This window comes from Rhipicephalus microplus, chromosome 4 (genome assembly GCF_043290135.1).
Source record: "Rhipicephalus microplus isolate Deutch F79 chromosome 4, USDA_Rmic, whole genome shotgun sequence".
Classification (NCBI taxonomy): domain Eukaryota; kingdom Metazoa; phylum Arthropoda; class Arachnida; order Ixodida; family Ixodidae; genus Rhipicephalus; species Rhipicephalus microplus.
The window spans coordinates 161,009,275-161,036,144 of NC_134703.1; positions in this window are offsets into that span (position 1 = coordinate 161,009,275).

Below are 26,870 nucleotides of genomic sequence, written 5' to 3' on the forward strand. Positions count from 1 at the left end.
CGATCAAAAAACGGCGAGAGGCTTCTAACTTAGTGAGAGCTTTCGCATAGAACTGCATTTGACAGACTATGTTAGAGATCATCCATGAATAGTTGCTTTTTCCGTGTAAATATTTGTGTGTGTGTGTGTGTGTGTGTGTCTGTGTGTGCACTCGATTGTTTCTTGGCTAGCGGTCCTGGTCCTAAAACCCGACACTACGTCACACTGTGGTTTCCTAGCTCAGCAGAGTTCCGGCGTACTGTTCTAGGGTCACATTATTTTCCTGCAATTGGTGCATTGGTGTAGTACGTGCAGCTAATTACTAGTGATATACTTAAGGTAATTAATTGTCATTGTATTAGTGCCACGCTGGTAATTGAAAGCGTGCCTATTTAGAAATTCACAGCTCCTTTTTTAGGTATTTCCATTGGACATGATATATATGTAGCTGTCCTTGCGGGTGATTCTCAGTTGCTGGGGGAAGAATTGGCATCGCGCAAACATTGCATTCTCATTGAATTAAATTAAGGTTAAAATGACAACTTGTTGCACTCTTCCAAGAGAAGTTTTTTTTCTGATATATTATTGATATGTTCGAAAAAAAGTCGTCCTTCCTCTTGACCTTCACCCGGTCTGAAATGATTTAGGTTAGGGTGATGAATCGGCACTCAAGCTGAAACCCTCTTTCCGTCAATTCTCACAGTTGTAAGGAATATTTATCTCTATCTCTCTCACTTTCTTTCTCGTTTCAGAATATACTGCAAGAAGCAGAAGAGTCACATATTGACAGTAGAGCAACATTGCGTTTATGTTCATGTGTATTGATTATATTTTTTTGAATATGTTTAGAATTCTCTAACACGTTGATAATTTGGCAGCACGACTTTATTATCGTCGTTTTATTTGACGAAGTATTTTCTGCATAGAAAATAAACTAAGCTGGTAAGCAACATTCTATAAAAAATCTTAAGGTCGGCGTGTGATTCGCGGCACATTCAGAGTGAAAGCTAGAAGAATGGCCTTTTGAAAGACTTTTTTAAACATTTTTGGTGCAACTTCTACAAGCACAATTGAATATTACCCCTATAACATAAATATTCACAATTTTTGAGTTCATCGGCAAGCTTCCACTGTGCCACTATTCGTCATTATTCGAAAAAAAAAACGACTAATCACTACACATTTGTAAGATATAGTGTGCCATTTGTTAGTGCTCTGGCTGACCAATAAATTCTTAGTACACAAAAGGACATGGAAAACGCATGGCACGCAGCCGCTAACTTTTAACACTATATCGGAAGCAGGACATCTTGATCAGGTCATATGGGCTAGCCCTAACAACTGCGGAGGTCGGCAAAGAAGAATTATGGCTCAAACTTTTGTAATGAATTGCAGCATTAGACGACCCATCTAATACTTGATTTGCCTGGTGTTACGTTTGGTGATTATTTTACTGTTCTAAAGCGCTTTACTACATGCGTTAATGAATATCCTTACCCGGCATAAAGCCTGCCTAAGGTCAGCCTCCAACGGAGTTTAAAGCACAGCTGTAGCTCAGTAACTAATAAACAAATCAGTAAACTCTATTCACAATACCATAATTGAATTTTTAAAAAAAAACAAGAAATCGAGTGAAAAAAACCTAAAGGACAGACTACGACTAATGATACAAGATGGGTTTTTGCAACAGTATAATAGAAGGCGGCGTAGGTTATTGGGAGAGTGCTGGGCTCCCACGGAGAAGACCCGTGTATGATTTCCAGTCCGTTGGGTAAGTAGTGTTTTTATTGATTTATCCTTGTGTTTCTTGTTTTGCGCGATAGCTGTTGCGCTCACTGGTGGCAGCGGCGGACATCTACGACGTCACAGTCGGCCTTTCTTTTGATCTCATACTAGTTATCGCTGAAAAAAAGGGCTTGAAATAAATTAAGCAACAAAGTACGTCGTACACAGACCAAGAAGGACCTATAGATGGCGTGCGATCCTGCAAGCACACGTGAATACAATGAGTGAAATCGTGTTAGATCGTACCAAACGAGAAAGTGCCTAATGATTTCTCTAGCCACAAATGAGCCGCGGGTGTCAACAACTGTCGTACAAGTGATTGCGTAAGTGATTGCGTGGCTGACTAAAGTTTCATGTGTACAAGTTGTCGCTGCCGAGCACGCACACTCTTCTATTTCATCGATATCAAAACGCCTCTTGCAGGTCGCGAGCAACTGAATACATTATTCGTGTTCTCTTGAATCTTAAATAACACAGCGCTCGTCATTCGGAACGAAAGCGAGGTAGCCTGACGTCCTTTCATGCAGCAATGATCTTCGAATTATGATAAAGAGAAACAGAAATCGATCAGTGTAACCTACAGTTTAAAAGCGTTGGAGAATCGACCGCCATTCGCGAAGAGATCAAGTGAACAAAAATATAAACTTTCATGACATTAACCTGCAAAAGGAGGAGGAAGACGTACAATAACATTAATATTATTGCGGATTTCACATTTCCAAACCATGATGTGATTATGACGCATGCCTAGCGAAGTGTCAAAAATCTCGACCATCCGATGTTCTATATGACGCTCGCTGACATTGCACAGTACACTGGTCTCAGAAGGAAGCAATGTAAACAAAAAGTGAGCATATGAAACCGAAAGGGACTGCCTACAATCACCCTTTCTTGCGGCATAGTTGGCGGAGGATGTGAAACACCTGGTGGAATAAATATTTTTTGCGACAGCGGCAGTGAATTCACGGCCATTGCCTGCCGCAAGTCTAACTGTGCGTTTCTCCAAGTGACATCACCATAAGCGTTACACTGCAGCCGTTGAGGGAGGAGTGGTAGACATGAAGTTAATTTACAGACTGTATAATAACTCTATGGTATAATAAATCTATGGAGTAGGGAAAATGGTTGGAACAGCGGTATGTCTGAGGGAATGGGCGGAGCTCGTTGATTCGGGTTGCTGCTGCCTTAGCTCGGCGAGGGGTAATCGATGACATCCCGTGGTGCAGAAAGACCGGAGATGAGGTTGGGGCACTGAAGGAAGGAGAGTCAATGGGTTTAGTGCCAGAATCGCACTAGTTCAAACATGGACCCCTAGTAGGCAGGCGCGTTCAAACAAGCGCAAAGGACTACATCCAGTGCGGCTGAAGCAACTGTGTACTCTCCTTCCCGCTTCCTTTCCATTGCCGGGTCAAGCGCGCACGTGCCAGCGACGCGGCTCTGCATATGAGAAGGCAAAAGCGGGACAGTTTTAAGTTCGAGTTTAACCGCTAAGACTTTCATAATGTAACGCCTGTTCGTATGCGAGCAAGCACTATGAGACAAATGGATACAGCTCTGTTGCTTTTTTATCGCTTCCTGCCCATTAGAGCCGTTTTACATGACACAAAAAGTAGCGATTTTCAGTCTGCGAATTCTCTCGCAGCGAAAAAAACGCCAGTTCGATGCCACCGCAGCGGTCGTCGGCGAGCTGCCCCGCCGTGGTGGTCTAGTGGCTAAGGTACTCGGCTGCTGACCTGCAGGTCGCGGGATTGAATCCCGGCTGTGGCAGCTGCATTTCCGATGGAGGCGGAAATGTTGTAGGCCTGTGTGCTCAGATTCGGGTGCACGTTAAAGTACCGCAGGTGATCGAAATTTCCGGAGTCCTTCACTACGGCGTCTCTCATATCACATGGTGGTTTTGGGACGTTAAAGCCCACGTATCATCATCGTTCTGTGGCGAGCTTCCACAATGTTTTAGTGGCAATAGCGAACAGAACTATAGGAGCTAACGGTAAGATTTTGAATTTTTGTTGCAATCGCGGCATGTGAAACAGCTTTTACTCGTCAGCAGTTTCTTTACTTCCAGCAGTCATTGCCATCTGCACATGTACTGTACCTTGGCTTGTTGGCTGAACTATGTTACTGGGGACTAGAAGTTCAATCAAAAGATAGCAGTAGTGCAAAAAGTGACAAGTTCTACCGAAAGCACGTCGTCTCGCGGTGTTTTTATTCCGCGTGCAGACGTGTGCACGCACGTAAGGCAATGCCGCTGTAGTCCAGGGCTGTGTCACTGGAGGCCTGGACGAGCCCTGGGGACATCGCTTCTGCTTCTTCTGCTGCATTTGTCTTGAGCTTCGTTCGGATATCTTTCTGGATATTTTCTATTCGCCGTTCTCTTTCTACCTATCTTAGTTGTTTTCTCACGCTCGTGCGTCAAGATTGGGACTTCACTTACAGGGGAAATGACCTGTTGGCTTTGTGTGGAGAAGACGCGGTGGCTCTGCGGCGTCGGAGACACAATCGCTTGAGAAGAGAGCCGAGAAGACGTAAAGACGTTGCGAAAGTATTTCTTGAGAAGCTATGTGGAGGTATATTCACGCAAACGTTGCATGCAATCATCTAAAAAATTGCTAGAAACTTCTTTTTTGCAGCGCACATGCGCGACGTATTCCTGCTCATAGCGTGTGTGGACTTCGCCCCAAAAATGCAGCGTCTGCATGAACGATTACACCACCTTGTCAACAAGACCACATCTCATACCGAGTTCAACATCATAGTCATGCAGCATACGCTGGTCTGCATGCACATGGTCAGTACTAATGCTGTTTTGTTTGTTTTGAAGCGCTTGATTCTCCTTGTTCGAGCGTATCATCCCTTCAACGTGCTGAGATGATCATTATCGTTCCAGTGGACTCTAAATTAACTATGTGCCTCTTCCGATTAGCTTTTCTCAGTTTAGTTGTGCAATGCAGTGTTTTCTCATCATCGGCGTCACGTTTGGCTAATCGAGGTCTCGCCACAGTGCCTGATTAACTCCTCTGAACAATAATTCTCAAGCGAAAATTCTTGCTGGCCATCTAAAATACACTGATTCTCGAAGCAGTCGATGCTCGCTGAGAGATTCTTATTCACAAGAGTGACAGATTGCCCTTTGTTCCTCACAAGGGTAGCGACATGCCTTAGTTGTGGGATAACTGCAAGTGAAGGAAACAAATGTTCCGGGGTGTGGTATACTCGTTAGCGCCCCTGGCTACTTATTCAATCGTCACCAGTTCGAATCTTGTGCAAGTCCATTGTGCACTCACGAAAGACTGCTTGAAGGCGAAAGCCATCCTATTTGTCGCAGTAGATGTGTAAGGAAGCAGGGGACGCGAGCAGGGGCTTGACATGACAATAAAATTGTTCGGCTTTGCTTACTGGTTTTTAGGTCCTGTGCTGTTCGGTTTTCTTCGCCACCCAAAGCAAAGCGCTAAAACGTCATTATGGGGCGTTACGTCACATGATTTCCCAAAAGATTTTTCGACGTCATTATGAGTTCACAAGTTTTTGTGAATAACTATGACGTAACATGATGCAATGGCCGTAATAACCTAATGATGATACTTTGTATTACTCGTACCCGACAACGCGGGATGATAGCCGCCGATGATCGAATTCCCCGTTCTGTGAGACGTCAAAGACTTTCGCCTTAAGAAAATAAAAATGCCGCTAAAACCCCTTGTGAGGGTATAATAAACCCAAAAGTTTCGTAAATATAGTTCGCTTATGTGCTCGTTTATTCAGAATCTTAATGCAGAGAGTATGGAAAATGACTTCAAGAGAATGGAATTGAGTTCTTTGTTTCAAATATCTGTAAACTCTGAAGTTCGTACTCTATTTTACTTGTTTTGCTTTTACACATGCTTCTGCTTTCTCATTGGGTTGCGTAAGCGTTAATACAGACTTGCGCTCCGTAAAATTACCAAGAAGCATGAAGTGGAGTAATTAGGATAAATGAAGTGGCAAATGAATCTGCTCTAGGCTTATTGTTTCTCCATTATTTTTTTTTGTCTTTTCTTTCGGTCATCTTTGAGCAAGTTCTTCCGATAGTGTATTTGGTTCAGTTTGTTCTCCTTCATATTTTTTTTGCGTTCAGAGTGAATTGATGGCGTCCATTGAAAGAACCGGGCTGCTCTGCTTTGAATATTTCGTTAGGAATCGAAAGAAGGTGCACGAATTATTATCCTGCTTCATTTGGGACAGAAGATAGCGTGAACACGTTTTGTATTCACGTGATGATCCGCTGGTAGGCCACCCGGTGGAAATTAGGAGCAACAGTTCGTTCGCAGCGTTGGATGTCAGCAGGAAGATATATTGAGCTTCGATCTTGTGCCATCACCAAGCACGAATTTTCATTTGGCGAGCTATGGTGTAGTTAGACAGTACTGTGACATCTAGACGCCTTTTTTTTTGATGCTGCACTCACGCTCTAGTTTATTAATTTTGCGTTTACACAGAAGCTTGGTATAGCTCTATACTTTACTGCTTATTTTATGGCTTGGAGTCTTGATGGACACACGTTGCCCATCACTTCTCTCTCTCTTCTCCTTTAATCCCCTCACCCCTTCTCCCAGTGCAGGGTAGCAAACTGGACGTGCGTCTGGTTGACCTCCCTGCTTTTCATTTCTTCCCTTCCTCCTCCTCCTATGGCTTGGAGCCTTTCTTATAGACACAGGCAAGTCACAAATATAGAAAAATTGAGAATGAACTTTATACATCCTGTTATTGGGAGTAGTTCGAATATGTTTGCTAACTGCATATTGTATTTATTAGATATTACCGAGTTTGTAGGAAATATCGTCATTTAGTTAGGCTAGCTTCGACGTGTAAAAACCTACGAAGTGAATAGCTTTAAGAACGTTCTGAAGCAGTAGGAAGGCGAGTTTTTTTTTTCATTTGAAAGCACACATGCGTTGCGATTGGTGTTTACCCGACTGGAAAATGAATCGCTACCATGAAATGGAGACGTGGTTTTTACTCATGCGTTTTTAGCATATTGAAGTAAGTGTGCAGCTATCTGAGCTTATGGTACTGCAGAGAATTCATTGTAAATTAGCTTTAACATCGCTGTGACGCAATAATATTAATAATAAATAGTATTATGTGCTTAATATAACAAGAATAAAAAGAACAACAACAATAGAAAGTCCAGAACTGTTTAAGCACTTGGTATTTTTAAAAGCAATGAAAAAACGCTCAGGCAATCTGAAGAAGTTCCGCCATTTGCAGTGAACAAGGAACACCCGAAGGTCTTTCTCGTCAATGTGAGGTGATCCTCACGAGCTTTTGTTGTAGAGCTCCTCTGTTGAATTATAATCTTCAGAATTCGGGCTTCTCAATACCTAACTGATGTGCAGTTTACATTGAAGCAGAAGCCATAGATCACTTTCTTCTTTCGTGCAAGCGTTTCACCTCCTTCCACTGAACGTTTCTTGAAATAATGATTTGAATGATGGCATGGGCATTTATTACGCCGAACTTGTTATCGTTTGGAGTGAGTCAGTTGGGTACGGGCCACAGTGCTCTTCGATTCACGTTACATAAATTCATTGAGGCAACCGGATGGATACATTGCTAGTGGTACTGCCGGATAAATACCATTACTAACCCCTCTTTTTTCTATCTTTTATCTCTGGCTTGATCCAACTGCCCCCACGTGAGAGCAGCCTGTCGTGTCGCCCTATAAAGTGTGTCACTTACCCGAGTCTTTAACATGATAAAGTTCTTCATACCATATTATATCTCCGGCTTTTTGAATTCCTATACCCTGACTTTTATAAGTACGTTGTCTCTCCTACGTTTTTATTTCTCTCTCTCTCCCCCTTTTTGGTCGCTTTGTATTTATTATTTCTTTATAAGGTACAGAGTTGCCAATCCCTATTGTGGGCAGGTGTCAAGCTCATTCAGGCGACATAACAATGCAAACTTCGTACTAGTAACGTCAAGCTATAAAAAAAAGCGGAACTGTGCAAACTTCCTTGTTTATTTTTGCTTTTCTTGCATCTTTATGCTTGTTGCTTTCTTTTTTTCTTCTTTTCACTCGCCATTTATTTATATTTGTTTGCTCTTATCAAAATTAATTTTCTTTCTTGCCTTTCTTTCGCTGTCCTTTCCTTTCCCTCTCGTTTTCTCCTTTGCTCTCTGATTTTCTATCTTTTTCGCGTTTATTTCTTGGTGCCTCCTTCCATCGCTTCCAATATATTTTGATGTATGTGTGTTTGTATCTTTCTTTCTACATGTCCCACTTTATTTATCTATTATTCCTTTTGTCGCCTTTGCCTATGTTTATTTTCTTGTGTTTTCGTACGGGTTTCTTCCTTTCTTTTTTGTTTGAATTTTTTACCATCTGTTTTTGCAGATCTTTATTTATTTCAATTGTACCGAAGCATAGTGGCGCCAGCTCTGTGCCAGCGTGAAAGAAGACGTTGACGTCCGTGTGTGGCTCGTGCTAGCCGGGTTCCTGCCTGTACCAGCTTGTTGCGGCTAACGTTTCTGGAATAATAACCTGTGTTTTTACGCAACCTTGCTCGTTGCATTTGGTGGAAACGTGCTGGGTAACGTCCTGGAGCTCCGCAGCCGTAAGCTACCATCTCAGTCCGCGATGACCGAGCGCGCCGATCCCCCACAAGGCTCTTCCACGCTGCCACCTGTCATGTGTTCTGGTGTACTTCGTCTGCGTGATCCACCAGTATACAACGGCACTGAAGATCAAGATGTCGAGGACTGGCTGGTAGAGTATGAGCATGCCAGCGCGATTAACAAGTGGGATGACCCTGCGAAGCTGACTCACGTCATCTTCTACTTGACGGGTTTGGCCAACCTATGGTTCACCAACCACCAAGCCGACATCCCCACCTGGTCGGTTTTCAAAGAGGCCGTCACCTCGTTTTTCGGTCGTCCAGCCATGCGTAAGCTTCGTGCTGAACTGGGACTGCGGGGACGATTTCAGCGAAATGGTGAGAGCTTCACGAGCTACATTGAGGATGTGATCAGCCTCTGTAGGAGAGTTGATTCCAGGATGACGGAGGCTGACAGAATAAAGAATATAATGAAAGGCATTGATGACGATGCTTTTCATATGCTTGTGGCCAAAGACCCACAGACCGTCACGGCCTTGATTCAGTTATGTCAAAGTTTCGATGAGCTGCGCAAGCAACGAGTTTCTACACGTCGCGCTAATACGCAAACAGCTGATATTTCGGCCTTGGAGTGCAAAAGCAGTGGCCCCGACTACAGCGTGTTAATGCCTCAAATTCAGCAGTACATCCGGGAGGAAGTTGCTCGACAGCTCTCTCTTGTCGCCACCATCAACGAGACCCCCACAACACTGGACCACTCACTTCGCCGTGCTATTCAGACACAAGTTGCCGAGGCTCTCCCTTCGCCCGCATCCCCAATATCAGTGGCTGCACCGCTGACTTATGCAGAAGCCGTCCGCCGACCTCCTGCCCAACCGCCGCTTCCTTCATACAGTCCAGCCACCAACTACTACAGGTCACCAGTTTCAGTTTATCCGGTAAATCGGCCCTTTCCACCACCTCGAGCACCTGTAAACTCTTGGCGTACTCCGGATAACCGGCCCGTTTGCTACAACTGCGGTATTCCAGGACATGTCGCGCACTACTGTCGTCGCCGTGGATTCTATTTTAATGATGTGCAGCATTCCGGCAACATACCTCGGCAATCAGAATCGCATGTGACACCCGATTCACATGACCCCCGTTCACGTCGACCAGACTTCAGCCGACGTCGATCTTCTTCACCCCGTTTTCGGTCTCCTTCCCCCATGCTTCGCCGTTCCAACCACGCACAGGAGGAAAACTAACAGTCGCAGTTCCTGAGGCAAGAGCTGCGCCACCGACGAAATTTCCAAGGCCTCATCTTTCGCCCCCTAACGAGATTGCCGTGTTTGTGGACGGTTTCGCCACAACTGCTCTTGTCGACACAGGTGCCGCTATTTGTATAATCAGTGAAGTGTTATGCCGCAAACTGAACAAAGTGACGACTCCCCTGGTTGAAATTTCTTTACGCACAGCGAGTTCGCAACACGTCCAACCTTCTGCCACATGCACTGCTCGTGTTGTGATTCAAGGAGTGCTTTAAATCGTTGAATTTGTCGTCCTTCCGCATGCGTCTCATGAAATCATCCTGGGATGGAACTTTCTTTCCGCTAATCATGCGGTTGTTGACTGCGCTCGTGCTCAACTCGTTTTGTTTCCATTCAGCACGACATTCATAGATCTTCCTCGCTCACCCAAAAAGGTGATCGTCGCCGCTGACGTCGTCATTTCTGCTTTTTCGGTCGCCGCGGTACCTCTTTTGTGCGACTCCGTTTCCGATTCAACTGCCTTATTTATGCCGTCACAAGAATGCGCTCGTCGCCGGAACCTTGTCGTCCCGTTTGCCGTCATAACACTTGCCGATGGCTCCAGTGCCATGTACGTGTGCAAACCGTTCCCTTGTCCCGCTACCTTATTGCATGGCGAATGCATTGGGAGTCTTGACACTTATGATGACATCTTTCCTTTCGATGCCCGTTTTGATACGACACCGATGTCCGTGGATGCTGTCACAGCTGGCACCGCGCCCTCACTACCTGACGAAGACGTTCTGTTGCGCAGCGTAGACACCGGCCTTACGCAAGACCAGCGCAATCAGCTCATTCAACTACTTGACCGTTTCCGCGCCTCCTTCGACCACGGACAACCTCCCTTGGGACGCACGTCAGTTGTCGCTCACCATATCGACACCGGTCATCATACTCCACTACGTCAGCGCCCCTACCGCGTCTCGCAGGCTGAGCGTGACGTCATCACTCAACACGTCGACGAGATGCTGCAACGTGGTGTTATTCAGCCCTCACACAGTCCTTGGGCTTCGCCAGTGGTCCTCGTGCGAAAAAAGGATGGCTCCATCAGGTTTTGCGTGGATTATCGTCGACTAAACAACATCACACGCAAGGATGTTTATTCCCTGCCATGCATTGATGACGCCTTGAATTGCCTTCAAGGTGCGGAGTTTTTCTCTTCACTGGATCTGCGCTCTGGATATTGGCAAGTGCCAATGGCTGAACCAGACCGTCCAAAAACGGCGTTTGTGACCCCTGACGGCTTATATGAATTTAATGTAATGCCCTTTGGTCTTTGCAATGCGCCTGCGACTTTTGAAAGAATGATGGACAGTGTCCTCAGGGGACTTAAATGGCACATCTGTCTTTGCTATTTAGACGACATAGTTGTATTCTCGGCGAATTTTGAAACTCATCTTTCTCGTCTGGAACAAGTTCTCCAGTGCCTTACGGCAGCCGGGTTACAACTAAACTTCAAGAAATGTCGTTTTGGCGCCCGCAAACTCACAATTCTCGGCCATGTCGTTTCAAAAGAAGGAATATCGCCAGACCCTGCCAAACTGCGTGCCGTTGCCGAGTACCCCAAGCCTACTACTCTAAAGGAGCTTCGTAGTTTTGTAGGCTTGTGTTCCTATTTTCGGCGCTTCATTCGCAATTTTGCCTCTATAATTGCCCCTCTGACTCAGCTTCTCTCCCGTAGCGCGGACCTCTCAGGCTGGAATTCCCACTGCGATGAGGCATTCAGGTGCTACGCCGGCTACTCACCTCTCCACCAGTTCTCCGCCACTTCGATCCCAATGCACCCACTGAAATTCATACGGATGCAAGCGGTGTCGGCCTCGGTGCCATTCTCGCTCAACGCAAGGATGGCTGCGACGAGTACGTTGTCGCCTATGCCAGCCGTACACTAACGAAGGCAGAGTCCAACTATTCCGTCACGGAAAAGGAGTGCTTGGCTATCATTTGGGCTATAGGAAAATTTCGCACCTACCTTTACGGACGCCAGTTTGATGTTGTCACAGATCACCATGCCTTATGCTGGTTAGCGTCCATGAAAGATCCTACTGGCCGCCTCGCTCGTTGGGCTTTACGCCTTCAGGAATACGATATCCGTGTTGTTTATCGCTCAGGACGCAGACATTCCGACGCCGATGCACTATCCCGTTCTCCACTGCCTCCTGACCTTGCCTGCTTATCAACTGCCATTTGCGATTCGTCATCGTTGAGCATCACCGACATGCCATCCGAACAGCGCAAGGATCCTTGGATCAATTCTTTGCTCGACGTCCTCTCTCACAGTTCGTCAGAAGCGACTTCACGCTCCCTCTCTCGTCAAGCAAGACACTTTGCTGTCCGTGAAGGCTTGTTGTATCGCCGCAATTACGTGACGGACGGCCGTAGGTGGCTCCTTGTCATCCCTCGTCATTTGCGTTCGGACATCTGCGCTGCCTTTCACGATGACCCCCAGTGTGGCCACGCTGGAGTATTTAAGACTTACTCTCGCCTTCTTCTAAGATACTACTGGCGCGGCATGTATCGGCACGTTCGCCAGTACGTTCGGTTATGCACCACGTGTCAACGACGCAAGACGCCTTCTCACAGCACTGCTGGCCCTTTGCAACCCTTAACCTGCCCAGCGAGACCATTCGACCGCGTCGGAATTGATATTTATGGTCCTCTACCCAACTCTCTTCGAGGCAACCGGTGGATTATCGTCGCCGTGGATCATTTGACACGCTACGCTGAAACATCTGCGCTGCCTGCTACCACTGCGAAAGACGTTGCGTCCTTTCTTCTTCACCATCTCATTTTGCGACACGGTGCACCTCGTGAATTAGTGAGTGACCGTGGACGCGTGTTTCTCTCGAACGCCATCGACGAGCTACTCAAGGCATGTCGCACGGTCCATCGGAAATCCTCGGCATACCATCCTCAAACCAATGGCATGACGGAACGCTTTAACCGTACCCTTGGAGATATGCTTGCCATGTACGCCTCTGACGACCACACTAATTGGGACCAAGTGCTCCCTTTTGTCACGTACGCATACAACTCTGCGCCACAAACAACCACTGGCTTTTGTCCTTTCTTCCTCCAGTACGGACGTGAGCCATCATGCTCCATGGACACCATTCTCCCTTACAGGCCTGATGTTTCCGAAGCGACGCCTGTTTCCGAAGCAGCTGCTTATGCCGAAGAGTGTCGTCAACTCGCTCGCTCATTTACCGCACAAGACCAATGGCGCCAGAAAACTGACCACGATTCCTCTGCGTCTACTGTACGCTATAACCCAGGAATGCTGGTTTGGCTCTGGGTCCCGTCTACCCCTCCCGGTCTTTCCCCGAAGCTTTCGTCGAAATATCATGGCCCCTACCGTGTGGTGCGGCAAACATCTCCTGTCAACTATGAAGTTGAGCCCATTGATCCACCTGCGGACCAACGCTGCCGTGGGCGTGAAACAGTACACGTATCACGCCTCAAACCGTGCTATGACCCCCTTGTCATGTCCTTTCCCTAGGTCGCCAGGTTGGCTCCTTTCTGCGCGGGGAGTAATTGTACCGAAGCATAGTGGCGCCAGCTCTGTGCCAGCGTGAAAGAAGACGTTGACGTCCGTGTGTGGCTCGTGCTAGCCGGGTTCCTGCCTGTACCAGCTTGTTGCGGCTAACGTTTCTGGAATAATAACCTGTGTTTTTACGCAACCTTGCTCGTTGCACAATTATCTATTTATCGTTCCTTCTTTCACTTCTCTCTCTTTCTCTGTCTCTTTCAATATATATATATACATATATATATATATATATATATATATATATATATATATGAGTCTTGGCGCGTCGACTCATGAGTGAGTTTGCCGAGCGGTGGGTATTCCTGTCCTATCACAGATTTGCTTAATTTTGCGATCATAAGCAGTTCCCAGCCTTGCTGAAGGCTGGTTCACACTGCCAAATGTTACAATTTGGCGGGGGGGGGGGGGCAGTCGAAATTCGAGCAAGCTGAACTCCTAACATCAATGTGGTGATTCTTGATATGCAAGTTAATGCGCCATCCAGTGTGGCCACAATCCTTTTACTTTCTGAATGAACAATTCTTAACTGCTTGCGCCGATAAATGCACCCTGGGCTTTTGGTTAAATAAAACTTCAGAAATAAATGGCGGTGCTGTGCGTTTCACGTAACGATTCTGTTCAGTGATGCTTGGAACTGAATTAGTGTATATATGGTTAACAACCCCAATTCCACGCTTGTGATTTAAACAGCGTTTTGTATAAATGTGGCGCCTTCGAAATCGCTTTCAGCGTAAATAATTGCATTTATCTGTGAACTAACCTAATATTATCAATTTTATGGCTTTCGTACTGAATGCAGGTGTTAGTTATCTGCACTACGCATGTAAGGAGTGCTTTGTGTGCCCTCGTTTTCACTACGCTCACATTTCCAGCGATCTGTTATCTCTATATTTGTAAACACACTGCAACAAGCACTGTTGGTAATCTCCGGCACAGTTATATCTATGTGCAACCTCGTACATTTTAAAATCACTAATAAATAAAGAAAACAAACTTGAAACTTATGGCAGCATCGGTTAAGAGAGATGAGACTGCAATATTGTCATATTACAGTGAATTAAATAGGTTTACTATACGAATATGGGTGGTCATTGTTTTTGTAGCATATACATATGTGCGGAAAACATGGAAAACTTGCAAGGCAATTATTTAAGCAACTGCAAAGCACACAGTCCAGCTTCACAGCTCACTTGCTGCTTTGTTTGCCTCATTGGCAGTTAACTGCTGGCTTAGGTGAGAAACATTCTTTATTATTTCGCATATCGCAACAAACCAACAAAACAGCTTACGCAATGGCAATAAGACTATTTTTGAAAGAGAAGCCTGTAACCATGTTGAAGCAATCCAGCGAATTCGAAGCGACCAAAAATAAAGATACGAGAAAAAAGGAAAAAAAATGTACTAGATAAACAACAAAGCGGAAACTCTACAATAAAACACATGCAAAAACTTACTGCAACAAAAACTACTTTAGAAAAAAGTATAAAAAGTAAAACATCAGAGGGAACAGCGGTCAATTACGCAGCCTCAAATATTGACGATTCACTGGATGAACGTGCTACCAAGGGAAAAGCTGTGATGCGTGTGTACAGCTCGGCCCCACACCGCCTAACGCTTCCCTTTTTAAAAAATGCCCTCTCCGCCACCGAGCACACTGATGCCGCTATGCTGTCACCTCGAAGATTGGCTTCTCAGTCGCTCTTGATCGCGAAGGGTGCCCCTCTTTTACCGAGGACGCGCGTTGACAGACGAGATTGCCGCAGAGCGGTTGTATGTGTACATATGTGTACGTGTGTGCACTAGTGTTTTCGACGTTATTCATTGTGTTTGGCGTTTCGGATGACCGTGGACACCAGCTGATGCAAGCCATCGTGGTCAAAGTGGCACGGACCGCCATGTCAGCCATTCTGTTTTTGCGATGCGCGGATCTGTCGCGAACGAAGCTCGACGCACGTGTTCTTCTAAACTATACAAACTCTACGCGACAGCGAGGCTCTGTTGCTGGAACGACCCAATTAGACACCGCTGTCCTCCGTTGCTGCACCTGTGTGTGTGTGTGTGTGTGTGTGTTTGTGTGTGTGTGTGTGTGTGTGTGTGTGTGTGTGCGTGTGTGTGTGTGTGGCACGCCCTCACCATTAACTGTAGCACTCTTGTGATGTGCTTCTGGAGAGGAGGACGAATGTGGAGCGTTCTATACCACGCCTTCACGCTGTTATCCTCCTCTCCATTCAGCTCTGTCTGTTCTTGTTTTCTCTAACTTCTTTTGTCGAAACCTATTCGATCTGCAATGGTTTCGGCAAAGCTCCCAAATTCTTTCTTTCGTGTTTTTCTGTGCGTTTGTGCATTTAATTTAAGCCTCCACCAACGCTACTCAGTGCGTCACACGCGGAGCACTCCGTATAGTGTTTTGATGCTTTCTTTCACTTGCTTTACTTTCGCTCGCATGCTTCTTGTTCTCTAATTACGCTGATGTGGTGCATTCCTTGCTCTCGCTATCCTCCTCCAGTTTTCTGCATCTTTCTTTTGCCACGCATGTGTGGATGCCCCGTGCTTGCCAAGCTTTTCGCTGGTGATATAGTGCGACTCATCAGAGAAGAGGACAGCAGTAATTAGGGAATGATTCAGACCACGCAGGAAATAATATGGCCCTAACGATTGCTGCAGCTAGCAACGTGCAATTGCTGAATTCGTGGATCCTAAAAAAGCACTCAGATCTCGGTAATTGACGTTCGCCCGGCGCCCCTTCTCGCGCACGCAGCCTGTCTTGACGGGAGGCTTGTTACAAAGTACTCGCTGCATACCCTACTGCCCCCGATGTTCTTGATGGTCATTTCATGTTACCTCTGAGTGAGTGTCTTATTTCTCTTAGCTCCGTGGGAATGAAAATTTATCACCCCGCACAGCTGAGGTTTGGTGCACTTCACTTGGTCGGCATGCAAATGTGGAGAAGTTACAAGAAGGACACCAAAGCGCCTATAACGTTGTAAATTTAGTGGCAGTTTCTTGAGAGTGGGGCACGGAATAAACAGAGAAAAATTAAACCAAAGTAACAATCTGGATGAGCCGTAAAAGCCACATGCAGATTACTTGTGTGGTAATTGACAGCATTACTCGGTAGCCTTCTGTACATAATTTTAAATGTGAAGCATTTCTTAGCGAACATCGGCGAATTTGAGCGTATCTATCTGTCTAACCGCTTAGGTTTTTGTGCTCTCGTTGCCATCCCCTTTACTTGGCGTGAAGCAAAATTAACATAGGAGGGTAAGATGGTTTGACGAATATGACGCGCTGGTGAGGACACGAACAATATCCTCAACCACATCCCCCCAGACAATGACACATACCCTCAAGCGGGTATGTGCCGCTGGTATGCGGCCATGTGCCACAGGTGACTGAAACCAAGTATCTACCGAGGAACGAAGAGAACACACATGGGCAGTTTTAAGGCGTGAGTGTTAAGAAGTACCCGACATTGGTAGCGTCGACCAAACGAATGCAAAGAATAAATGCCAGGTTCCGGCTGAAATCGAACCCAAGCATTTTACTTGGCAATAAAGCAATTTACCACAGAGCTATGCCGGGTCTTGTAACTATTTTTCAAATAGACGCTAATGTTCTTGAAACGTCAATAGTGGTCGACGTGCTGCCTACTCGGTTTTAGAGACATTACATTTGATCTCCTTTGATATAGCTGTCACGTCTGGTTAACGTCAAATATGGTTAGTTGCTATGCGCTGAAGTTGATTTATGTAGCAGGGTCCAGGGCAAGCATTTTCGCGAGCATCAGCGCTTCATATCAGTTTCTGGTGTTGCTAATACGCATGTTGCAGTAGGTATGGTTGCGCAAGTGCCAACAACTGGTTATATAAACATCTGCAACTCTTCAACATATGTCTGTGTGTGCGATATTTGTACAGTGTCAATTTTTAAGAATTGTCAATTTTTATGAAGTGTCAATTTTATGGCCTGCGTGCTCCGGCGGCTGCTGGCAGCGCGTTCAAGCGGGAGCGAAAGCAACCACTGTCTTTTCGCGTCATGTCGCGGCGACAAAAACAACGATTCGTTGCTGATATAGAACGGCGAGCTTGCAACCCTTCCCCCTTCAAGGCATTGATTGATTGATATGTGGGGTTTAACGTCCCAAAACCACCATATGATTATGAGAGACGCCGTAGTGGAGGGCTCCGGAAATTTCGACCACCTGGGGTTCCTTAACGTGCTCCCAAATCTGAGCACACGAACCTACAACATTTCCGCCTCCATCGGAAATGCAGCCGCCGCAGCCGGGATTCGAACCCGCGACCTGCGGGGCAGCAGCTAAGTACCTTAGCCACTGGACTACCACGGCGGGGCCTCCTTCAAGGCATTACCACTTTCCGCGTAATCTCTTTGAAGTTGAAGGGGGTCGAATCTTGCCGCTGGTTCCACTTCAGCAGCGAATGGATTTTATGCTCGCCGCGAGACGACGCAAAAAGAGACTGTGGTTGCTATCACTCCCGCTTGAACGCGTAGCCAGCAGCCACAGGAGGGCGGCGGCCACGCGCTCCCGTGTTTTCTTTCATAAAAATTGACACTGTACATATATTTGCGTCATTTCAGGACGTGTCGCTCAATAAAAAATTTGCAATGAGGTTACCTTACCTGCGCATGCTTCGCGTAACGTCGATTCTCAGGTACGTGGGATCTGCCGAATTTCTTGAATATCGCCCTCTTTGAAGCTGTACACAAATCCCGTTAATCAGCGTTCCTGTGAAACAGAGTATTCCGTTTCAAGGTAGAGAAAAGAAGGGAGTAAAGTGAACCAACATGCCAACATGTTTTGAAGCAATTTTGAATGGACTGCCATTGCCTTTTCTTACGCGGTAACTACGGAATAGATGTGGTAGCTTTTTTAGAAAGAGCTAAAGAATTGAAACAAGGCATTCTTTGCCTTGAGGCATCTTTTCCCGCAACCGAGAAAACGAGAAAACTCGACGGTACTTTATTATTGAAATCTGTATCCACATTTGTAGTTCTAGTTTCGATTTCAAGTAGCCGTGTGACGTCCCGCCGCTGTGGTTAGTGGCTGAGATACTCGGCCGCTGTCCTGCAGGTCGTGGGATCGAATCCCGGCTGCGGCGGCTGCATTTCCGATAGAGGCGGAAATTTTGTGGGCCCACGTGCTTAGATTTGGGTGCACGTTTAAGAACCCAAAGTGGTCGAAATTTCGGGAGCTCTTCACTACGGCGTCTTTCACAATCATATGGTGATTTTGAGACGTTAAACTCCATATATCAATGAAACCAAGTATTCGTGTGACAGTCGGCTTCATGTCAAAACTCACTCGTACAGAAAAACAACAAAAAGTAGCAGAAAGAAATGCTAAAACACGCGCCTCCCACAGGAGTGTTCGTGGGCGTTTGTCCTCTTGCGGGCTGGTTCTTCCCTTCCCCCAGCAGCACGGAACTCTTCATTCTTGAAGACAGCAAGACTGCACACAGAGCACTCTCGGGCCAACTAATGCAAACTGGTGCTTGGCAATCATGCGCAAACCAGACAACCAGTTTACAGTCGTGTGAGCAAATTCGACGTACAAGAGGGACGTCGGTGTTGAGCCATATTAGAAGAAATTATGGTAAGCAAGCAAGACAGTCACACTTCCTGTTAAATTGCAGTTATTTTGCTTTTGCTACAATCTTTCACAAGAGGCACCCTCAACCATAATCTTTCGCCACTTATGTGCTAACCGCGGAGGCGCATAGAGTTTCTGGTTGATCAGGATTATAAAGAGAGCTGATCAGGCCCATGTCGCAAAGGTATACTTTGCTGTACCTACGTACCAGAGGAAAATATTCATGCTCAACTCTGCCTAAACTACACAGCTACTTAAGGTATCTCGTTAAAGAGCCGACTCCGGCGATTTTTCGCCGTGTCAAAATAATGGCACCTTTATGTTGCCAAGACGCCCCTTTCGTAGGTATGATGCCAAAAATAGTCGACAAACTTAAGTAAGCACATAGACTCAACACTTATTCTGAAGCGAAACCAAGCACTGTCTTCGCGTGACGTAGAAGTTTGCAAAACCTAGAAATTGAGAAAGGCATACCAATAGGGGCAGCGCGGAATATGAAAGCCGCAATAGTGGCAAAGAACAGGCACTCATGGGAAAGGTGATTCCGTCGGCACAGCCGTACTACGTTTGTGACTGACAGTGCTACGGGTGCAAACCCCTCAGAGCTGTCGGACAATGACTGCTGGCATTCGCCCGTCTATGGAGGCCAATAGAAATCACCATTCCTCTTCGCTAAAGTAGAACAAGCCTGCTTGGTTACCTGATGAACTGGTTGCGTATTCCACCGTCATATGACAGCACCTGTCCACACCAATGAAGTTTGTGGGACCGGGATTGGAGGAAATGCTATCGTTGAGAAGTTCGCGGAATAACTAAAGATTCTTAATATTGCTATGGGAAGAGTGCGAAAGATTGGCAATAGCGACGTTTAAAAACCTGTCACCAGGTCCAAAGCAATTTTGTGTAAGTTAAGTACGAGCCACGTTTCTCATACACACACGGTTGTGATGAACCCCGCATAAATTGTAAAATTTTTCTGTACGGCGTTGTGCTCACTCAGGTGATTGCCGTAATGTTCTCGCATATGCACTCTGCAGTTGTTACGGTATTAACGCACCTTGCGTGCGGTAAACACGCACTGCAAGCTAAAACCCTCTAATATCTCGAAAAGGGCAATCATTACTTCAGGGAGTATATTGTTGACAGGTGAAATAATTATTCTTGTAATCGTATGCAGCCGCAACGAAACATCACTCGACGCCTATCACACGCATGTCCGCAAATAACTGAAATTCGCACGTCGAGCCAACGAATCCTTGACCAATCAACAATGCGATGGTTCTCCAGTGGGTTATAGATCTTCGTGTAAATACTAATACAGCGAACTCTCGCACTAGTGCCTATAGCAACTGCAATGCATTGTGCTTCAGCCAGTAGGGGAATGATGGTTAGGACATGTATTTGCTAATCATCTTATTTACGCTCCGTCTGGCTTTGCGTGGCTTAAAGCTGTTTTTTTTTCATGTAACAATAATCAGCAATAGGTAATCGATTACGCTTCACCACCTTAATCTTTTAGGCTCACGAGTTCTAACCGGGTCACGAACATGAAATTGGTTTGTTCTTTTATTTTATTTAAAAAAGCGGAAACACTGCAATAAACGAAGCATTAACGGCATTCGAAGTTCACAAGCACGAAAACTAGGCAAATCTATGTACCACGCTTCATTCACACGGTCGCTGGAGGACCGCAGCGACACTCTTGATAATTTCAAGAAAGTATATATATAGCTGACGATGTATTTCCGCCTCGGTTACGTCACTTCCTCCGATTATCCGCGAATGACGTACCACAAGGTGTTGTTGCCTACAAAAAAGGGAAGCAAAATGAAAAAGTCAGGGCACTCTATAAGATAATTTGTATAACTTTATATATCTTTGCAGCCTGTAGTATAACATGAATGGCGGAAACAAGCAAAGAAATATATTCACTAAAATTGTATTGAGATTTTTTGGCGACCGAAAATTGCCGGAGTCGGCGGTTAGTGATTAAGCAGCGCTGCAGTTCATTGTGAAGTGTCTATGACTGGTGTATGATTGAAGGTAAAGAATTGTACAGTTATTTTAACAGCTATAGTGTAGTGGTTATTTCGCATTACGGTATTTATGTTTCAAACACGAATGAATCGGAACGTATTACGGCAGGAGGCCTTATTATTGCAAATGCGCTATTTTACAGCGAAGCCTGTAGCTGGTCGAGATTCCACGCGATGGCTTCAACAGTCACACAAACACACAAGCACACGCACAAAGCTCCTATTCCAGGTGGTTCTATAGGCGCAAAAGAAGAGAAAAGCGTTTTGGCAAACATTTCATTTTCAAAAGGTACAACTGAGGCTTTACACATTCAAACATTAGTTTCATGCAGGGCAAAAGACTCACGGAGCCACTTATCCATCCGCATCACTTGACAGCAAAATAAACGTAATCATGCATTTCTTCTCAGTCTACGTATGAAAATTCAGCGCGCTCTTATTTATTTAATTTTATTTATTTTTTTATTTGCAATACCCTCAGGGCCAAACGGCATTACAGAGGGGAATGGTTGCGAAAGAAAAGACAAAAATTTTTACAAATGCAGCGGCGAATCTTATATCGAGCAGAAGATCTTAATTATAACAGCTTTCTGCAAGGACGTGGTTTTTTCTTCAATGACTGCAGGATTGAAGTCAATTTGAGCTTTTGCACCTCATCTTGTTCTCCTCTGCCTCCGAGACCAGCCTTCCATTGAAAAAGCTGATATGAAAGGTGATTACGTCACCACATGACGTCACATTACGCGATGTTGCAGTGACATCATTATGGTGGCGAATTGTGAAGTTGCCATGTTATGATGACCTATTTCATCACACGTCTTGATGGTGGTGACGCGGAATGCAGATGCATGACGCCTGTCAGTTCTCATGTGTCGGAGTGATATAAGTTTGTCGCCTTGAAATCGCCATCAGAAAAGGCCAGTTCTGGCTTTCACTTCTTCAAACATTTCAGACAAACACACCAGCTGCTAATGTTTTCTACCGCTGCTGAGACTTCGAGAAAGGACACTCTGAGTGACAACGCTGCGAGTTTTAAGAAACACTTCGCACTTTGCATTTGTGTAATTTGCTGCAAAAGGTATGCACTACAGCATAGGAGCAGGTGGTGACAAGATTACTTACTTTGCTCAGAGAATTGACACATATGTGTTTTTTTCTCAGTAAGTCAGTGAGTTAAGGACACACACTCCTGTTTTTTTGCCGTCGTAACAATTTATCACTCCCTAAAACGGCTGCGTTAAGGCTCGGCACTAAATGCATTGATGTATTTGAAGCTTTTTGGATCGTGATGAGAACAATTTTTTTCATATAACCTTTGCAGTGAGGAAAGCTGTCCATGTCCAAAGTTTGTGGGAGCATCCGCGATCAAAATGGCTTATGCGTGATGCATCACAAAACCCGTTGTGCATAAAATGGCCCCACAGGTCCATGTGAGCCCCGGTCGATGTACCACATTTTACACCCTCCAACCAGTGAACAAACCCACGCTTTGAACAGAAAGTGAGTGCAGAGTCGTGCTATTTATTGGGCCGCGGCAACGAAAAGTTATTGCAGAATCCAGTGCGGAACCCTACCAGACGTAACTGCAGGAGGACCATGCATTATGGTCATAACAGCAAATGCCATCATACTGGAGGTGTCTCCTAAAGAAATCATGCTGCGAAAAACGAAACAGACTCCCATGTTTTGTCAGGCTTAGTTAGACAAGCCAAAACTAGTAGCAAGAAAAAGAGATCCGAGATAACTTGTAGTAGATCTTGGAAAGCTCCGTCATGAAATAGTTTGAGAACTGGGAGACGACATAAGCAGCTTTGAACTTCTCCACTAGAACATAAATTCGAGAACAATGAGAACCTTCTTCAACATCACCAGAACGCAATGAGATGAAGTTTTTTTTAAATCCAAAAGGCATTAACCTAACGACAACTTCACTCTCCTTATAAAAAAAACGTAACATCTTTTGCGCCACACCGATCCCAATATTTGTGAGAAACAGGAGGTATCTTCTTTATTGCTTGGCAACAACATTTCGCTGGTGTAATTAGGAACTCTAGTATCACCTCGGTGAAATTCGCAACTTATTCGAGAGCTGAGAAGATGCTACAAGTATGCAAAAGGCAATTCAATTTCTGCGTGACGCTGTACTCCGCAGACATACGGTTGACACGCTCCGATGAAATGTGAAAGCCGAAGACTGCTGTCGTGCGCGAAAAACTACCTTGAATATTTCAGTCGCTTCTGCCTCAAGCAGGTGCCTTTGAGAAATCGGTATGCTGGTATCCTTAATCATGAACAACATTCACGGTCACCTGTCAATCCTACAATAAGTTTTTTGTCAATCGAACCTGTCAATCAGTTTTTTGACCTGTAGTAAGGATTAGCATTCTAACTATGAAGAAGTGCTCGATTGTTCTTTCTGCAACGCTATCTCTGTGCTTCTGTACGAGGAAGCCTGCACTTCCTCTTCAACCCTCACAAAAATGCGTATAGCAATTTAATTGAGGCTAAATTCACTTTTTGCTACAGGATGTACTGTTTTTAAATTAAGCGTCTATTGACTTTTTCTATTGAGTTACACAAAGATATTGGGCATCGTGTTTCTAGTCAATATTATTTTTGCGAATGTTTGAGCGTCTTTTGACCGAGTCAAAAGGCGATATTGACCAGCTAGCGACTGCCTGTACCGAGTATCAATTGAAAGAATTTTAAGAAGTGTATATTGAATTTTCTCTATACGATGTACCGTATTCAAATTAAGCGTCTCTTGACTTTTTCTTTTGTGCTTCACAAGGATATTGGCCACCGTGTCTCTATAAAATATCAATTTTTGCCGAAGAAGTGAGCGTCTTTTGATCGAGTCAAAATGAATTACTGACCAGCTACTGACTTTCTGTACCGAGTGTCAATGGAAACAATTTAAGGGAGTGTATCTTCAACAGTTATTGTGTGCCCGCAGGGGCGCCTGTGCAAGTAGGCGTTTGGTGTGTAGCGACACCACGGACCCGAGCTAACGGGGGAGTTTTGACTCCTTCCCCCGCCTAGCCGTGCGTGGCTTTGCCGTGTCCGGGGAAAAGGGGGTCCTGGGGGTTGAGCCCACGCCGGGTGATTGGACTTTTAAGGCCCCCCGGCAGAGGCAACACACCCCTTTGGCCCCGGCTTCACGTAGACGGCACCCCTGGGCTGACCCACCCAGGAGAAATTGGCAGTAGCCTTTTCCTATCTTTCTCTCCCTACATCTTCGTCTTTATCTCTCACTTTTTATCTATCCTGTCTTCTAGTCTCTTCCATTTACTTCCAAACTTCCTGGCAGCTAGGATAACCTTCTGTAGTTACCCAACCTTGGGTAGTTATATCTGGTTAGAGCGGCGATGTATGACTCGCGCCTTCAAGTGTTCTACCTTGTAGCATCCCCCTGTTGGGCTCGGTGGTGGGTAGTCACCATTGCCGCCGAACATAAAATGCACCACATGGCAAAATCTTTCCTCCTTCTCAATGATCGGTCCCTGAAAAGGAACCGCACCGATGAAATCTCCAAACGAACCGGAAGTGATTGTGACCACTTTCCACACTTTCTAGTCATACACTCTCTGGCAGATACCGTCTCTGTTGCAAGACTGTCGGTTTTCCTGATAGCTAAAACCCTTGCTAACCTAATAGGCAAAAAGTACGACGCAACAAAACTGTCATGCGGTGATCTTCTTGTTGAAGTAAGCCAGAAACAGCATGCAAACACTCTCCTTAAACAGAAGCAGTTCGCCCATCTGGACGTGTCTATCACCCCTCATCGCAGTCTTAACACTGTTCAAGGCGTCATTTCACAACGTTATCTGATGCGAGAAACTGAAGCTGACCTCCTTGAAGGCTTTCGAGATCAAGGCGTAGTCGCCATCCATCGGATAACCATCAGGCGAAACAATGAAGGGGTGACGCCTCATATAGTACTAATATTTAACTGCTCCATCCTGCCAGAATCCGTGAAAGCTGCGTTCCTTCACTGCAAAGTCCGCCCCTACATACCCAACCCTAGAAGGTGCTACAAATGCCAGAAATACGGACATGGGTCGAACACCTGTCGCGGAAAACAAACATGTGCAAAATGTGGTGATCATGAGCACCCTACCGAGAGCTGTGTTTCCACGCAAACAGAGTGCTCTAACTCTCACGGGCCGCACGCAGCGTACTCGTGGACATGTGTGATTTTCAAAAAGGAAAAGGAAATCATCTATATAAAAGTAATTGAAAACATCACATTCTCTGAAGCCCGGAAGAAGGTGTCACTCTTCTCCGGAAGAACGTACGCTGACGCAGCGCGCCGGGGGCCGGGCGGCGTCTAGTAACGGTGGGCACGCAGTACAGCTTTGCTGATGTGTGCACATCTCAACCCCCCACCAAGTAGCCGCAGGCTGCACCAACGTTCGAAGTCTCGAAGGTCCACCTCCATCAGACCTCGGAGACAAAACAAACAATCCAAACCCCGCAAGTCAACCTCCGTGAAATCTCAGAACGACGCAGACAACTGAGAGGGCACCTGTCCCTCTTTAGAAACCTCCGTCAGCCTCCGAATGTTCACAGGGGGCAATGGATGTGACACCGGCGTCCTCAGCGTCTCCGATGCTCACGGAATCCATCCTATTGAAGCGGAGCCCAGCAGAACGCCTCAGAGGGAAGAAACACCCTCCGGTCTAGGTGCCTGACAAATGCGGCGAAGTCTGAAAAACCCTCCTAACTTTTCTTCCTTCTTAAAAATGGCTGCCGAGAGTATCATCTACTGGAACTGTCGAGGTCTACTGAAGAACCTGGATGACATTTTTGAAATACTTGCGCAACACCAACCTAACATACTTTGCCTGCAGGAGACACACTTAAACTCAACACACAATAACTTTCTAAGAAGATATTTGGTATACCGAAAGAACAGGCATGGCACTGCCCATTCATCCGGTGGTGTCGCTATCATGGTGCAGAGAGCACTACAGTCCCAAAACCTCACTCTGGTCACCGACTTAGAGGCAGTGGCAATACGAACCCTTATCTTTGAACGAATGACAACTGTGTGCTCATTATATATTCCTCCAGACTACCACCTGTCTACTAAAGAGTTCGAAACTCTGGTCGACCAGCTTCCGCATTCATTCCTCTTGGTTGGAGATTTTAATGCGCACAATCCCCTATGGGGATGCCAAAGAACAGATTCTCGAGGCTCCTTAATAGAAAACTTCCTCTTGTACTGCGGCTCCTGTATATTTAACAAAAAAGAACCAACGTACTTTAACGCAGCGTGCAACTCATACACAGCCATAGATATTGCTATCGGCTCCCCTTCTTCAATGGCAACCACAGATTGGTCCGTTATTGATAACCTCTATGGAAGTGATCATTTTCCTGTCTGCCTAAAACACACAGGAAATACATGGAAGACGACAACAATTGTATTCAGGTTTAGAGAACAGGATGCTGACTGCACGAAATTCCGAGAACTTACAGAACTTTCGCGTTCTTCTATTGAAAACTTAGACATTGATGACTGTGAAGCATTGGTCGTACTTCATATCATACAGGCCGCAGAGCGATCGATCCCACAGACATCTGACAAGACGCGAAACAAACGACGGCCCTGGTGGAATGCGGAGTGCAAAAAAGCTCGCGAGAATTAGATCAAAGCTTGGTCGAAATTTCGCAGGTACCCGACAGCTGACAACTTGATGAATTTCAAGCGTGCAAAAGCAAATGGTAGGCGTATCCGACGAGAATCAAAGAGGCAGAGCTGGCAGTCCTTTCTCTCGTCAGTTAACTCCTATACTGATACGCATAGGGTGTACAACAGAGTAAGAGCACTTCAAGGGCACAACACTCATCCGGTCCCTCTCGTCAGTACAGCTATTGATATGCTGGAACACCAGGCAGATGCTATAGGCCAACACTTTGAGTATATCTTCAGCTCAGCACATTATACAGACTCCTTTAAACGACACAAGCTTGCTGAGGAACATAAGTCTAATCGAGATAGAAGACCATCTGCTAGAG